Here is a 15652-nt window from a genome sequence, read left to right as displayed (position 1 = left end):
TTTATGCTAACCAACGAATAATCTGTGCCATAATTTAATTTTATTTGAAATATTATCTCACTTTCTCTCTGACGTTGGTTATTTTCAATAATTCCTCTTAGGATATTATTTCTCTTTTGGTATTTTTGTAATAAAACGTTATCAGTCTTGAATTTCACGAACCAATATCTATTGAATTTGCCTAATATTTACATAAGCTTCTTTGAATGTTAAATTCATGCCTCCCGCGGCTTTTGTGATACATTTTTCCAAGTTTCAACTCATAAAAATGCATTGTTTCACGGTGCGAAGTAAGAAAGTAACAGCTTTATTAGAACACTTCTTAAAACTCGAAATATGTTTTATTACAAAGTTTTTGCCTGCATTCTGATACATATGCACATATTCTATAATCATTTAGGTTGTAATGATTATACCGCGGATGTTTAGATTTACACATAATTCACATAATAAGCAAAAATACATGAAATATCTAAAAAATATATTTAAAAAAATATAATACTCGTTATAATATTTGACTATTGGGTAAAACAAATCTCTGTTTTGGTTCCATTCTTTAATTGTATTCATAAATATTTGAATTTGCGTATCTAAATATACGTTAGTTAGTATTAATATGTAGGAACAGAAATATTGCTGGATCAGGATTTGAAGCCGGATCTTTCGCTTTCTGGACGGGTACTTTAACAATTTTTTTTCGTAACGATCGTTTTATTGCGTCAAAAAGAGTAATATTGTAATAACAGAAAGATAGAACAACTAAAATAACTAAAAGTTAACGAAAACAATGACAAACAATGAATCAAAGCATGCGCCGTTTTAACATTGATTCCTAATCTATGACATGCATAAACTTATGGTAATGTGCTTTTATACTACGACTATAACTCTATGTGGCATTGTACTACATAGGTTTGCCTTCGATTGGTTTGCTTTGGTATTGGTAGTCAGGGAATATAACACGTTGCATATGAGTGCTTTCCCAGTTAAGCTACCCAGGCTGTCAGCGAATACCTTCTCTCAAATTCCGAAGTATTACCGGGCGGTTCGCCTACAACTCGGTCAGCCCGACAATTGTAACCCGCTCCCGATCACGCACGAAGCACAAATACACAAATCATTAACGTTGGATATCGCGTTGGGATACATCACACTTCTGAAATTATACACTGGTAAATATTCAACCGATTGAGTTACTGGACCTGGATTCGAACCCAAATCTTTCGCTTGCCAGGCTGGTGCTTTCCCAATTAAACTATCCAAGCTATCCGCAAATGCCTCCTTTCAAATTTTCAAGTATCACTAGGCGGCTGCCTACAAATATAATAAGGAAAAAGAAAGTATTCCTAAATAATAAAATTATTATATCCAAGACTAGTCAACTCGTTTCCCCGGATAATGATTTAATAATCGAAAAGTCCGCAAAATTTAACATTTACGTGCAAATTCCAAACATTAGAATAATGATATCTCATACATCTTCTTTATGGGTAGTTGCTATTCTAACAGTCAGAAATCGAGAATAATTTCATGAATCATTTATGCATCTTTATACATTCTATTGAAAATTATTGCTGAAAATAAAATATCCATTTATATGAAGAATAGAGTCATATTTCTAACAGACAAATGCATCATCGATACGATATGAAAAATCGGTCGACAAAAGCTTGAAGTCTAAGAAATCTTCTTACAGTATTGAAAGAAAATTATAAGAAAGATATCTTTATTCATATATACTTTGTATATTCATTCATAGGCTTTATCCGATCTTTGTTGAAATTTAAATAACAATTTAGTTTTCTTAATAGAATACAAATATTTCAAACTGGATTTCTTAAAAAATGTAAAAATTAAAAAGCTAGTTGAATAATTTTTGTCAAGAAAGAACAGATTATGAACACTAATAAAAACCTCCAGTTCTAAAAACTAGTAGTACCACAAAAAAGCTTCGTATCTATTGAAAACTTTGTGTAGTCTATTATTCCTAACGTAATTTTTCGATCAAGCCGCGTGTAATCCATAAAGCGCGAAAAGCCCGAATCGATCGAGACATCTTAGTGAACTCGTGCTCGCAACGCAGAATATTGGCCACATTCTTATACGTACAAATTATAAGCCGCGCGTTTCATCCGCGCTAAAATTATGCGCCATTAGTGAAGAACGAATAATCATTCCGAATCGCTTTAAATCTATTTGAGTTAGAATCTGTTAAAAGTTAAAATCATTTCGAACATGATTCAAAGCTTAAAACTCTTGAAAATCTTGTTCGTCTTGGAATTATTAAAAATCTTGATAGGTTTGAAAATCTTGAGGGTTTAGATACATTTTTTGATGAATATTCAATATTTCACTAGCACTTTGATTACTTTCAACTAAGCAATATCGCCTGTACAAAATATTTAAGAAATTTGGAAAGTCCGAGTTATCATAAATACAGGACTCAGTACTTATCAAGATTTATGAGCACTTATCGGACATTGAAGAATTTTAAGCTTCGAATCATGTTCGAAGTAATTCGAATTTGTCGCCACATGTACAATACAGATTCCAACCGATCCAAAATGTTTCAAATCCCATCACTAAACATAATGCAATTTGGCGAACATTGTTGAATCGAGCGACATTACATCTGATGGAAACGCAATAGTGGAATTTCGAACGGTTAGAAAGAGTTGAATCGAGAAATTGAGTCCGATTTGAAACTAGAGTTATTAGAGCGACTTGTGCGGCCGATTAGAACATGTAATTTTAACGGATTACCGGGGTCGTTAAGCGACCAATCAGATTTTGACGACTGTCAGAGGTGAAGTTAAATCCTGGTACGAGTTTTGGCGTGTAGGAGGAAGTTCGGCAAATTGTGAAGACAGTGTTGAAATGTCATTGCGTTTCGGGATGTTTGTGTGAGAATTTGATAAAATTTTGAGAATCAATTCGTTTATCTTGACGATTTTAAATAATAATTTGGAGTTCGGTGAATTTAATAAAAGTTAGTAGTAATCTCTAAACTAAATTTGCCACATTTTTCTCATCTCTGTGAATTTATTTGTAACTGTGAATTAGTTTGAAAATGGAAATTATAAAGAAATCAAATTTTGCTAATTTATATTAAACGTAAGATTATTGTTAACACATATTCAGATTTATCAATCACTGTTATTCATCAATTTATTATCATTTATACCAATAAAAAATATGATATATTTAACGATATATGATATATTTAATTATTATTATATTAATATGATATATTTAATTATTATGATAAAATATAATTGTTGAGCATTGACATTGGTCATTTATTATCATTTATGTAAATAAAACTTTTTACATATACCTTAAATTTAACAAATCAAAGTTAAAATATCTATTAAACTAACAGTTTTTCGATGTGGTTAATGTTTTTCATGGTTCGGTTACTGTATTAAGAGATATATGGTTCGGTTATAAAAAAATAAAGCTAACCTTAAAATCTCCCCCACTACTAAATCTGTAAAAAAATAATGTACGCCACATGATGGACCTCTTCATACTAAACAACATTTGTAAAACAAATTTTTTAATAAGACCAATCCCTCACAAGATATTTCGATTTTCCGAGATAAAAGAAGCACTCTGTGTGTGTAAACATTTTTTCGTTCCTTCAATACTATTGTATACTCGCTTTTGAGTCTCACTGTATATGTAACGTCAAGATCTCAAAACCAAATCTTTACGTTATTCACATGTGATAATGACAGTCTAAAGTAAAACCTTTAGAGAGATAAAAGTAGACTTTCCTTTTTGCTTCAGATTATATTAAAAATTTCATGAAAATTAAATTTACAACAACAAAATACTGCATAACCTCACAAAATTCCTCGAAGAATCACACTTCTTTATGTTGCCATACCTTTTACATAGTTTTTTATAACTTTATTTTTATGTAGGTTAATTATAGCCTTAGTTGCAAGCAGACTACTTGGAATTTCTCTTGTTATTTCTTTGTTTCACGTCTACTAAAGTATGCAGATGTACATTAGATGATCAAATACGTGATTTCGTTTTGCATTGTACTGCATACATAAATGAATAATGTCTGTGCATATTCTCTGGAGTTTCACCATTTACGCTACATTTGCAGTAAAAATAAAAAGTGCCATTCTCAAAATACCAAAACTTATGATCCAAAATAGAATTTGTATTTTCATGACGAAAAATGTAGGAGTCACCGTAAACATTAAAATGGCACTTTATCTTTTACTTTTAGTAATACTCGTTTGTTTATAAAATTTCCAAATCATTTTTCTGTTTTAAGCAATTTATATACAACCATTAATGTGGAGAAGTTGTATGTTGTCGCTTAAAATTGCACTTTAGGAAAAAAAGTATTGCATAACATTCTTTTTAAATATGCTGTAGCAATCTTTGCGGAAAGAACTCGAGCAAATTTATTGGCTAATTAAAATGTGAGGCTTAAGATGTGAAAAGTGACAAATGAATACCCGGCGTTTTATTCAACGGTTTGTTTATTGAAATTTGACTAACACGTGTGGCCTGGGCCTGACTAGAAAAAATATTCGTTGCGAAGATGTATTAACTAATTTGCAACTCGCTCTCGATACCGACTTCTTCGCAACTAGACGCTTGACGTTCACTTTTCAATTCTCGACTCATGACTCCTACTGACGACTGTTTACTGACACCTGCTTACTGACGACTGATCTGTTAATCGTCTTTCTTCCCTTTTTCATTTTTGATATCCCCACTATGCACGTGTTCGTACCCGCCCGCCATTGTCACGTAAACTTGAGGGTTATATGATGAAAACAAGATAGCTGAGTCATAACACAACTATTAACTTTGTTTTTTATTAAACTTTATTTTTGCACTTAATAGTCATGTCTAAATCAAGTACGCGACTGGTCTAAGGGTAGAAAGCGGTAAAGATATGTTGACTATTTTAAGGATCGAGAAGAAGTAAGTCTAGTGACGATGTTGTGGTGGAGGAAAGCTAGGGGTGGGTGTGTCTAGGGACACGGGACCATCGAATTTGTTGATGACAATTTTGGTTAGGAAAGTGAGGGCAGTAGACACCGCTTCCGATTGGATAATAAGAAGGTTGGTGGACCAGGAAGGGTTTTAGCCGCTCTCGAGAGAAAGTTGCTAACGCAAGATACCGAACGTAAGAAAAACCAACTTTTCCATGCCAACCCGTAGCAAACAATAAATGTAAAGCACACCTGAAACAAAAGATACTTGTTTGGTCTGAAGGACATTAACTATGAAAATGCAGAGAGCCATGGTGGGTCCTTAAGACTATTGAGGGTACGCGCCAAGGATGTGTAGACATCTGGCTGCCATCTTGCCCGCGGTGTGTGGTGTGACGTCAATCCACATCTAAGGCCAGTGTGCAGGTCCTCACCGCGTACCCTCAATAACCCGAAGGACCCACCATAAACTTAAAATTTCAGTTTATTAACCCTGTAAGTGTTATCGGTTTATAGATGGTCCTTGGAATAGTCCTTAGGTTTATTGCACATTCTTACAAGTTACGGAGGGAGCGGGTAGTTACCCGCGTTACGGTGAGAAAAACGAATATTCGTCTAACGGAAAAGCTGGTTTTTCCCATGAACAATGTCACCTGCGAGCCACGTTGGTAGGAGGCCACCTCCTCCTATCTTCATTTATTAACGTGGGCTATAACCAATTGGCATCGCGGTTCGTTACCCTCACTTTTCCTAACGAAAAGTGTGAATAACGAATCCGCGTTGTTAGTTCAAAGGGCACACCCACACCGAGCTTTCCTCCGTAATAATACGAGAACACCTCTGCACTGAAACTACAAACTCTCATCAGTCAACATATCTCAGATCAGTCGCGTAAACTGTGCTTATAAAGTTGTGTTATTCAATAAAGTTCGATAGAAAAGAAACATCCGCGACCTCAAGATACCCACAGTCAAAGAGAAAATAGCAAAATATAGCGACAGATATAGCAAAAAAGTCAACAAACACCGAAACCCCCTAATCACTGGACTACTTGATACGACGGACCAGATTCGCAGGCTGAAGAGGCACTAGCCGCTAGACCTAAACGCTAGATTTAATTAGTTATCTAAATTAAGTAATATTTACATATTTATAATACTTACATATAAATTATACTTATCTATAATAAGTATTAACTTATTATAAATAATCAGCCATGTCACCGCGCCACGCCAGAAGAATTACTGATAATTCTCAACGCGAGAATTGATTGTAATTTTAATAAATAAATAAATAAAAAAAAAGAAAAGAAACATAAAGTTGTGTTATGGCTCAACCTTCTTGTCTTTGAAACCTAAACCTTAATTTTACGTGACAGTGGCCTGGTCTCTGATGTGGATTGATGTCACACGATGGTGATCACGCACGCATTCTTCCGAGTATTTAACGAAAGGACTACAGGGATACCGATGGGCCATTAGGCCTGTCGGCACTTACGCTTTATCGCGACATTGCATATATTTCGTCGGTCTTTCATAAACAGTCTTCCAGCGATGCTATACTATGGACCGAAGAAACCGTTGGAAAGAGAATTGTTCTTTGCGGTCTAGTGCCGCTACAAGTGCTTAAAGAAAAAACACAATATAGCACATACGGAAAAACTAAAAAATATCTATACAAGTTATTTATTGTAACTTATTTATACTACCGAATAAAAAAGAAAGTAAAAGAAATGCATTCATATTTTTTTAAGATTAGAAATACCATTGGGTTAAAAACAGTTCACAGACTCTGTTACGTCGGGCGACACTCTACCTAGACTAGGCCACACACCGCGGGCCAGACGGGAATCAGATGTCCGCTCATCCTTACTGCGTACACTCAATAGTCTTAAGGACCTACCGTAAATCTCAGGAATTTGCTAGCTAAGGTCCTTGAGACCGAACAAATATCGTTTTTCTAAATCATTTTCTAAAGATTATTGTCTACTACGGCTTGTCACGGGAAAGTTAGTTTTTCTCACATACGATGTTTCCCACTAGCAACTTTCTATCGAGGGCGGTTAAGACCCTTCCTAGTCCACCAACCTTCGTTTATCCAATCACAAGCAATGTATACTGCCCTCACTTTCCTGACCAAAAATGTCATGAACAAATCCGATGGTCTCGTGTGTTACGTCGCGTAACACTCTACCTATACCAGGCCACACACCACGGACAAGGTGGCAACCAGATGTCTTCGGATACTTACTGCGTACCCTCAATATCCTCAAGTACCCTCCATAAATCTCAGGAATTTCCTAGTCGAGGTCCTTCAAACAGAACAAACATCTGTTTTCCGAATCATTTCTAAAGACCATTGTCTACTACGGCTTGACAAAGGAAAGTTAGTTTTTCTTACGTACGATGCAACTTTCCTCCTACTAACCACTTTCTATCGAGGGCGGCTAAGACCCTTCCTAGTCCACCAACCTTCGTTTAACCAATTAACAACGAAGCCTATTTCCCTCACCCTCTTAGCCAAAATCGTCACCAACAAATCCGATGGTTCCGTGCGCTAGACACACCCATCCTTAGCTTTCCTCCGCCACAGCATCGTCTCCGAACATCACTGATTTTCTATCCTTCGAACAGTCAACATCCTTCGACCGGGTTTACACCCGAAGATCAGTCACTCACTCATCTTATACACACGCACCAGCGTAACTATCTTCTTTACAAGTTGTTAGAATAAACGGTGATTTATACTTACTATATAGTGTTACATTCATTTTGTGTTACACCGAAGTTGTTGGATTGTGAAAACATATAATAACCTGTTAGCGTTATCTTCAATTTAACTACTCTTATTATCCCAAAAGAAATAAGGGATCGAACGATTCGCGGCATCGATTAGCAAATCGTAACGGGAATTTACGACTCCCGTTGGCGCGCTTCTTCGAGATCATGTCTCCCCGCGATTGGTCGAAAAGACAGGCTCTCTATGACATAAAAATAAGAAATACCATATTCATCAACACAGATACGTAATTGGATAATCGTGACTTACATACATAATAAAGGATCTCTGCTTAAGTTTAAAAAAAATATAAATTTGCATGAACATCCGCAGTTAATGAGTCGATATTACCAAAAAACAGAACTATTTCTATTTTTCTCTATCATCAAAATACTTGAGGTGTATGTATGACTGCTGGCTGTAGATGTCGCTCTGATGAGGGTACTGCTGTTTTTCTTCCATTTTTGATGCGTAGAAGAAAAATCGGACTACGGGCGCCGGGATTTGAACCCTGGTCCAGAACGTTCGTAACCTAAGGAGCTAACCACTGCGCTATCGTTGTCCGGTGTTAGTGTCGAGTGGCGGTATTTGTTGTCGAGTGCCGCCACATACCAAACTTCTGCAAATCATTACTTCGAAGAAGTAATCCAAACGCCGTCAAAGTAGCGAATTAGACAATCAAGTGCCACAGATTAGAAGTGATTTAACATCGCGCCGACGAAACTTCGATAAAGTTACAACAAGCGAGCCGTCTTGCAATTTATTAGTTCTTAGTTAGAGCGTAAGTAGCTGTCGGGAAAGTTGTTATCACCGGTGACTAAACGAGCCAATCAAGAACAAGTATTCTAGCCCGCAACGCCTTCATTTCACTTCAGCCGTCATTAAAACGGAAGTTGTGGCAGCCGAGGCATAATTAGAGGCTGAAATCGGTGAACGTCGCGTTGCGGCTTTAAAATTCGATGTGTTAAAATTTCATTACGTTTTCCAGATATTGTAGAACTGTTGATTTGCAGACAAGTTAATTGATTGTGCAGTGAATTACAGAAATATTCGTAACCTTCCGATTGTCAAATAATTGATATTATTTTACAAGATTCTTATCGAGGATGATGTATGTTCAATGATGACGTATGATAAGTAAGATACCTGGCAAGAACATTATTCAACACGTATCTAATTTTATTACCTTAATAGGCGACTCTGGTAGACTTTTGCGAGCTAAACACGAATCTGCAAACCGCTTTTCCTAGAACCCACAGTTCTCGAACAAATCAATTAAAAAAAAAGATGTAAATTTTCAATTTTAGAACTGTTTTGTGTTTTCACAGTAACAGAGCTATCTAGTTGCTATCCAGACGAAAAGATTCTATGGACTCTCCCCAGTCTCTATTATATTTAAATAATGACCAAAGTGAAAAGGACATCTAAAATGTACCACTTTTTGCTTGCATTTCCCAATTTATTTAAAAACATAGAGGTCTAGGAAAAAATCTAACCATAGCACGCGATAGAACAGACATTTATGCTAAAGGAAGCATCAAGAAAAGCTAAAAAATCATGTTTTGTTTCCAATATAAAAGCGAAACAGTTTGACGAAACATGCAGCAACGTCAGTGGTACTTAATGTTGATGTGTAGATGACCTTTACTTTGATCATTATGTAAATATTTAAACGTTTATAATGCAATAACGATATATATCATTTTATTTGTAAGAGAATTTTTTCGTCTGAACAGCAACTCGATAGTTGCTACTGTAAAAGCACAAAACATCTTCAAAGCTGAAAATTTCCAAACTTTTTCGAAAACTGTATTCGAAGGAAAAACGGATTGCAGATTTAGGTTTAGCTTACAAAAGTCTACAAAAATCACCTATTGATGAATGGGGAATCGGGACAAATTTGTTAATCGGTGTAATTATCATAACATGTACATCTTATGTTTATCTTATATGTATATCTCATATGTATATCGGAGATGGAAGAACCCCGGAGCTTTTGGAATTTTGGATAATCCCGCAACATTGTAATCTAGAGTCTACTATAGCTGTAATTAAACAATTGTAGTTATTCAATCCGATTGTAATTGTTCGCGAGTTGTGATGATGAGCTTGGGCTCGAGGCGACAGCCAGTCACCGAACGTAGCCGCGGTCACGGGATGAACGCTTTGTCTAACAAAGGTAATGGAGTGATTCTATAGCTCTCCTTAAAAGAAATATTTGTAGCAGCACGCGACAGTAAACATTCCAACGGTTTCTGTCCCGTGGCTCGCCACATGCAGATCCTATTCTTCGGGTATGGTGGTTACCAGATGCCGACGCGTCTCCACAGTACATAATCAGCTAGCCCGACGGCCCGTCATAAATCTTAGGATTTAGTTGACTAAAGTCCTTCAAACAGTCTTTGTCCCAGCTACGGGAAGATAGGAGAGACCTATTTTTCAACGAACGGCGTCTCCCACTAGCAACTTTTTCCCGAGGGCGGCTAGCATCTTTTTCTAACCACCGATATGGAGATTGACCAATTAGCAGCAACGCCGAATTCCCTCACCTTCTGAACGAAGGCTATCCTCGACGAATCCGATGATCTCGTGTCCTCAGACACACCTCATCATAGCTTTCCTCTGCAGCATCATCGCGACGGAAAGTCATTCTCTCGTGAGGTCGTATTAACGAGTTACTTAGTGTCTGTACGCTCGGTGGATGTTCCACGTTTTCGCAAAGAGTCCGACTTAGATTTTTGTGAGCACGTACATCTATCATTCCGTTGACTGCGGATTCGTTATTGAACCTAAAACCAACATCACTAGTATCACGAGTGTTCAATCGCCGCGGTTGATTGTCGAGTCGGTAGTATCCATACTCGTATTACAGACCGTACCTTCGTTATAACACGATGATGGCCAATTCCAATGAAGATTTATCAAACGCCCACAACCTCATTCCTGACTCTTCTTCGACATGTATATCTTAAAAATTTTAGTATGTTTAGCTATCTTAGTACTATTATGTTTAGTCAGAACCTTATTGCTAGAAGTATCTAGTGGTTGCGAAATATGCATTTAAAATTCGGTATAAAAGTCTATATAGATATTACAACATTACGTAGAAGTAATGTTTCATTTTTGTGTCAATAACAGATGCAATATAAAATTTGATATGATAAAAGAAATATTGTTCACATTTGAAATATTGTAATGTAATTTTAAACATGATAGCCTTTGAATTATAATCAGTTTATTCCGTATCGTATTTTAATAAATTGTACTTTATCATAAATATATTAGTATTCTCTGAACGTTTAAATTCGTTTAATATTTAAAATAAAAGCATAAAACCCAGTTCCAATATTGTAATATTAACCGAGTATAGAGATTATATTAAATGTGTTTTGAGGTATAAAAATTGTAAAAGTTGTTATAGATCCGGCTTATTGTAAAGAATCGTACTTCCTATTTGTCTTCGTTTCCTTTAAATGAGGACCTTCATACCATTCATTAGCGTAGCAATTAATTTTCGTAAAAAAGTCTTTCTCATATTTCATCACTTAATTAAATTCGCGTTAATTTCACCTTTGTTTCTGACAACTTGTGCAACTCGCTGGAACCAGAACCTCATTAATCGCACAGTTAGTCCAGAATTTTCATGTATTTCAGCAATTTCTCTCTCTCTCTCTCTCTCTCTTTCTCTCTCTTTCTCTCCCTTTTTGTTGGTCGAAATTCACGACATCCCCATGAAAAGAACAAGTTTCTCTAAAAAGCGTCATATGATGAATTTTGCATGAAATAGACGTTTGTAACGCATTCTAGGATTATACTAATCGCGAATTCAGAGACATCTCTTAATGAATTTTATTTTATTATTCAAGTATATATTGAAGAAGGATTATAAAGTTAATATACTTAATTTATTGGTAAGATACAATTAGATGATCTTTCTTATATTTTAAAAACTAAAAAAAGCAGTTTTCACTTCATATTTGCTGGAGATTAATTTAAAATTTAAAAGAAACAAAACTATTCATAAAATTTATTAATATTGGTAAAGAAAAGTTTATAATTCAAAATTACGATTGATGTCATTGAGTATTATAAAGTTCTATAATTGAACATATTCTGTCCAAAGAAACAAAAAAACGTGAGGATTTTTGAGGGAAATTCATGATGCTCCCTTCATAATCAAAAGGCTATTTTAGAGAACGGGACTTTAGCAGTTAGATCTATTTCAATAATCGCAACAGTACTTTTAATTTTCCATATTCATCGTGTTCTCAATAGCCAAATGTATCATAAACGCGGTTACTTCCGAAGGATGATTTAATAGATTGTAACTTTGCGATCGATTGACGGCCACCCGGAAGATTTACTGCGGCCCTCACTTAATTAGCTTCGGAGTCCCACGCTCACACTCTAAGATCCCTCAAAAGTCTTCCGCGTTTCGAGCGCACGAAAGTGTAGTTTTTTTTTTTATTTATTTATTTAAATTTTACAATTTGTCTAGTAGGACATTTGATAAAATATTATAACTTAGTGGTATAATAATATAACATGTGGATGGTTACTCCCAGCGGGGTTCCATCTTCCAAGTTGTTTATTTTATTTCTGTTGTAAGGTCTGCGGGATGCTTCTTCTTCAGTCTTCTTTCTATTATGGTTTTATTCGTTTCAGCAACCTGCTGGTTTGGGTGTGTTACAAGTCTTTCTTTATGCTTTTTTACATATCTAGCGATTTCCTCTGTGGCTGTTGGAATTTTTAAATCTTTTCGTAAGTCTTCATTTCTGACGTGCCATGGAGCGTTAACTATTGTCCTTAAAATTTTTGCTTGCTCTGTTTCTATTTTATTTATGTGACTCATTGCTGCCGTCCCCCATAGTGGGACTCCATATGTCCAGATTGGTTTGATTGCTGTTTTGTATATATTTAGTTTATTCATTATGCTTAATTTAGATTTTTTATTGGTTAACCAGTACATCTGCTTCCTTTTTTCACGTATTCTGTTTATTATTGATTTTATGTGATGCTTCCATGTAAGGTGTGTGTCTAAATGTATTCCTAGATATTTGACTTGCTTTATTTGTGCTATGCGGGCGCCGTTCAGTTGGATATCTGGTGTGTTTCCTTTTCTAAGTGTAAATGTTATGTGATTGCACTTAGTGGTGTTCGCTTCTATTTGTTTGGTTTGCAGCCACTTTTCTATTTTTGTAATGCGTTCTTCTAGTAATGCGGCAGCCGTTTCTGGATTTGCGTGCCTCACTAGTATGGCCGTATCGTTCGCGAACGTTAGTATTTTGCTGGTGACAGTTGTTGGTATGTCTGCTGTATATAGTGTGTATAGTACTGGTCCTAGGACGCTTCCTTGCGGTACTCCTGCCTTGATATCCTTAATTTCAGAATATGCATCATTTATTTCTACTACGAAGGTTCATTGTTAAGTAAGATTTGAGTAGTTTGTAGATTTATTCTGGAAATTGCTTTTTGAATGTTTGAAGAAGTTTTTCATGGTTAACTTCGTCAAATGCTTTTTCAATGTCCATAAAGAGTGCCGTGCAGTATTGTTTTGTTTCCAGCGCCTGTAGGATTTCATTAACGAGTCTGTGCATTTGTTCTATTGTGAAGTGTTTATTCCTGAATTCAAATTGATGGTCCGGTATTAGTTTTTATTTTTCTATTGTTGGTTTTAGGCGGTTATATATTATTTTTTCTAGTAATTTGGAAAACGCAGGTAGTAATGATATTGGCCTCTAGGATACAGTTAGATGTGGGTTTTTGTTTGGTTTGGGTAACATTACGATCTGTGCTATTTTCTATAGTGCAGAAAAGTACTGTATTCTTAGAATTGCGTTGAATATTATCGTTGTTAGTCTTATTGCCTTTGGGGGAAAGTTTTTTAAGATTTTTCCATTGATCAAGTCAAATCCTGGTGCTTTACTTGTCTTTGTTGCCTTAATTAAGCTTGTAACCTCTTGCGTTGTTGTGTTGAGTATGGTGCAGCGTTTATCAGTTGTGTTGCTGGCATTTTCCACTTCTTCATTTGTTTGCCATCTGGGGATGCTGTTATTAATTTCGTACGGTGAAAATATATTTTGTAGGTGCTTCGAAAATTCTGCTGCCTGCTTTTCGATGCTTCTGGTCCATGTGTTGTCCATTTGTCTGATTGCTGGGATTGATTTTATTGTTTTCTTAACTTTGTTAGTGACTTTCCATAGGGAGTAGTTGGTATTCTCATGCGCGGATAGTGATTCGATGAATTTTGAGAATTCGTTATTATGATGTTCTCTTATTTTATTCTTTAATTTCTTTGTAAGTTTATTTAGGTTTTTCTTGTTTTCTCTCGTGTTCTCTGTTTTTTGCCATTTTGCTTTCGCTTTTCTTTTTTCCCTGATTTTATCTAGGATGTCCTGTGAAATAATTTTTGATTGCCTGCTATTTGATTCATGGATGGTGGTTGCCCACGCTGCTTCCTGTATCATTTCTGTCATAGTTGCTACTGTCTGGACGTCTGATCGAGTCCAGCACGACAGTCTCGTCTGTAGCATTGAAACTTCAACATTATCTCCACCAGACGTGGAGTAAGAGTCGTTCAATCTCTCAGCATCCGAGGAGAACAATTTCATCCGTGTCCTTGAATCGTTAACATCTTTTTCACCAAACATGATGTAAATATTGTTAGTCTTTTATCATTCGGAGAGAAACAGCCTTGTATTAGCTTTCAACAACTTCTCCATCAAATGCAGAGTAAGAATGGTTTAACCTCTCAACATTTGGAGAGAAGACCTCTCGTGCGAGCTCTTCAGCGGCGAACATCCTCTGCATCAGATATGAATTTTCTCAATGCGAGAATTGATTGTAAATATTAATAAATAAAAAAATGAATTAAGAACATGTCTTTCAACATTCGGAGAGAGCAATCTCATCTGTGGTTCCCGAATCGTCAACATCTTCAAGCATTCGTAAAGAAAGTATCGGTTAATCATTCGAAACGATCAGTTGACAGTCCTATGTGAGTTCTTTGACCGTAAACAGTATTTCCAAACATTCGTAGAGCGAAGTATCGTTTAATCAGTCGAACGATCAATGACCAATCTAATCCGGGCCATTCAATTGCAAACTTCACCACCGAATATTCGTGGAATAACGTATCATTTAACAGTTCGTAACGATCGTTCGTAAATCTTGTCTCAGCAGTAAGTGATGGTTCGAACTCTTCTCGTCGTTCGGAGAAAAATAACTCTTAGCGTTGTTGATTGTTCTTCGGTCAAACTTTCAGAGCTGTATTTTCATTATTTTCATAAATCTGATATAAAATAAATCTATACCCAGCACAAATAAATGAGATAGAATAACGAATTTCAAATAAACGAGAAAATTTGTATTTTGTGAACTTTAACGTTTTTACATAAATTGCTTGCTTGTTAGTAGACTATAGATAGATTTATTGTGGTAATTAAAAAGACGAAAATTAAATAGAGATTTGTTTCATCTAGTAAATATCATAGTTAGTACTTTATATTAGATATTCTACATAACTTTCCATTTTTGTACTTTTGTACTTTTAAATTTCCAACCAATACATACATAAAAATATGCAATCTAGTTATTAGGGACAATTATTTACAGTATAATCTGTAGCAGTGGCAATTTCAATAATTTTATCTATTTTCGCTTGTATACGCTAATCATCGTAGCAAGAAAACTTCATAGAAGATTAAATAGCTGATGGCGGGCTCCCATTAATATGATGAACGACCAACGAATCGGTATAATCGTCTCGCGTTTAATCGTCCCGCTGCAGCGATGTAAAATCACTAAAACGTCATACAAGATAGTTGGTCACTATGAAGGTAACCTTTAAGAATCTCTCTGTGATGAAGCTGCTCCATTTTACAACCACTTCTGGGGTAACTATC

Source organism: Bombus vancouverensis, chromosome 13, assembly GCF_051014615.1.
Source record: "Bombus vancouverensis nearcticus chromosome 13, iyBomVanc1_principal, whole genome shotgun sequence".
NCBI classification, from domain to species: Eukaryota; Metazoa; Arthropoda; class Insecta; order Hymenoptera; family Apidae; genus Bombus; species Bombus vancouverensis.
The sequence above is the reverse complement of the archived record's forward strand: the minus strand, read 5'-3'. Positions refer to the sequence as shown.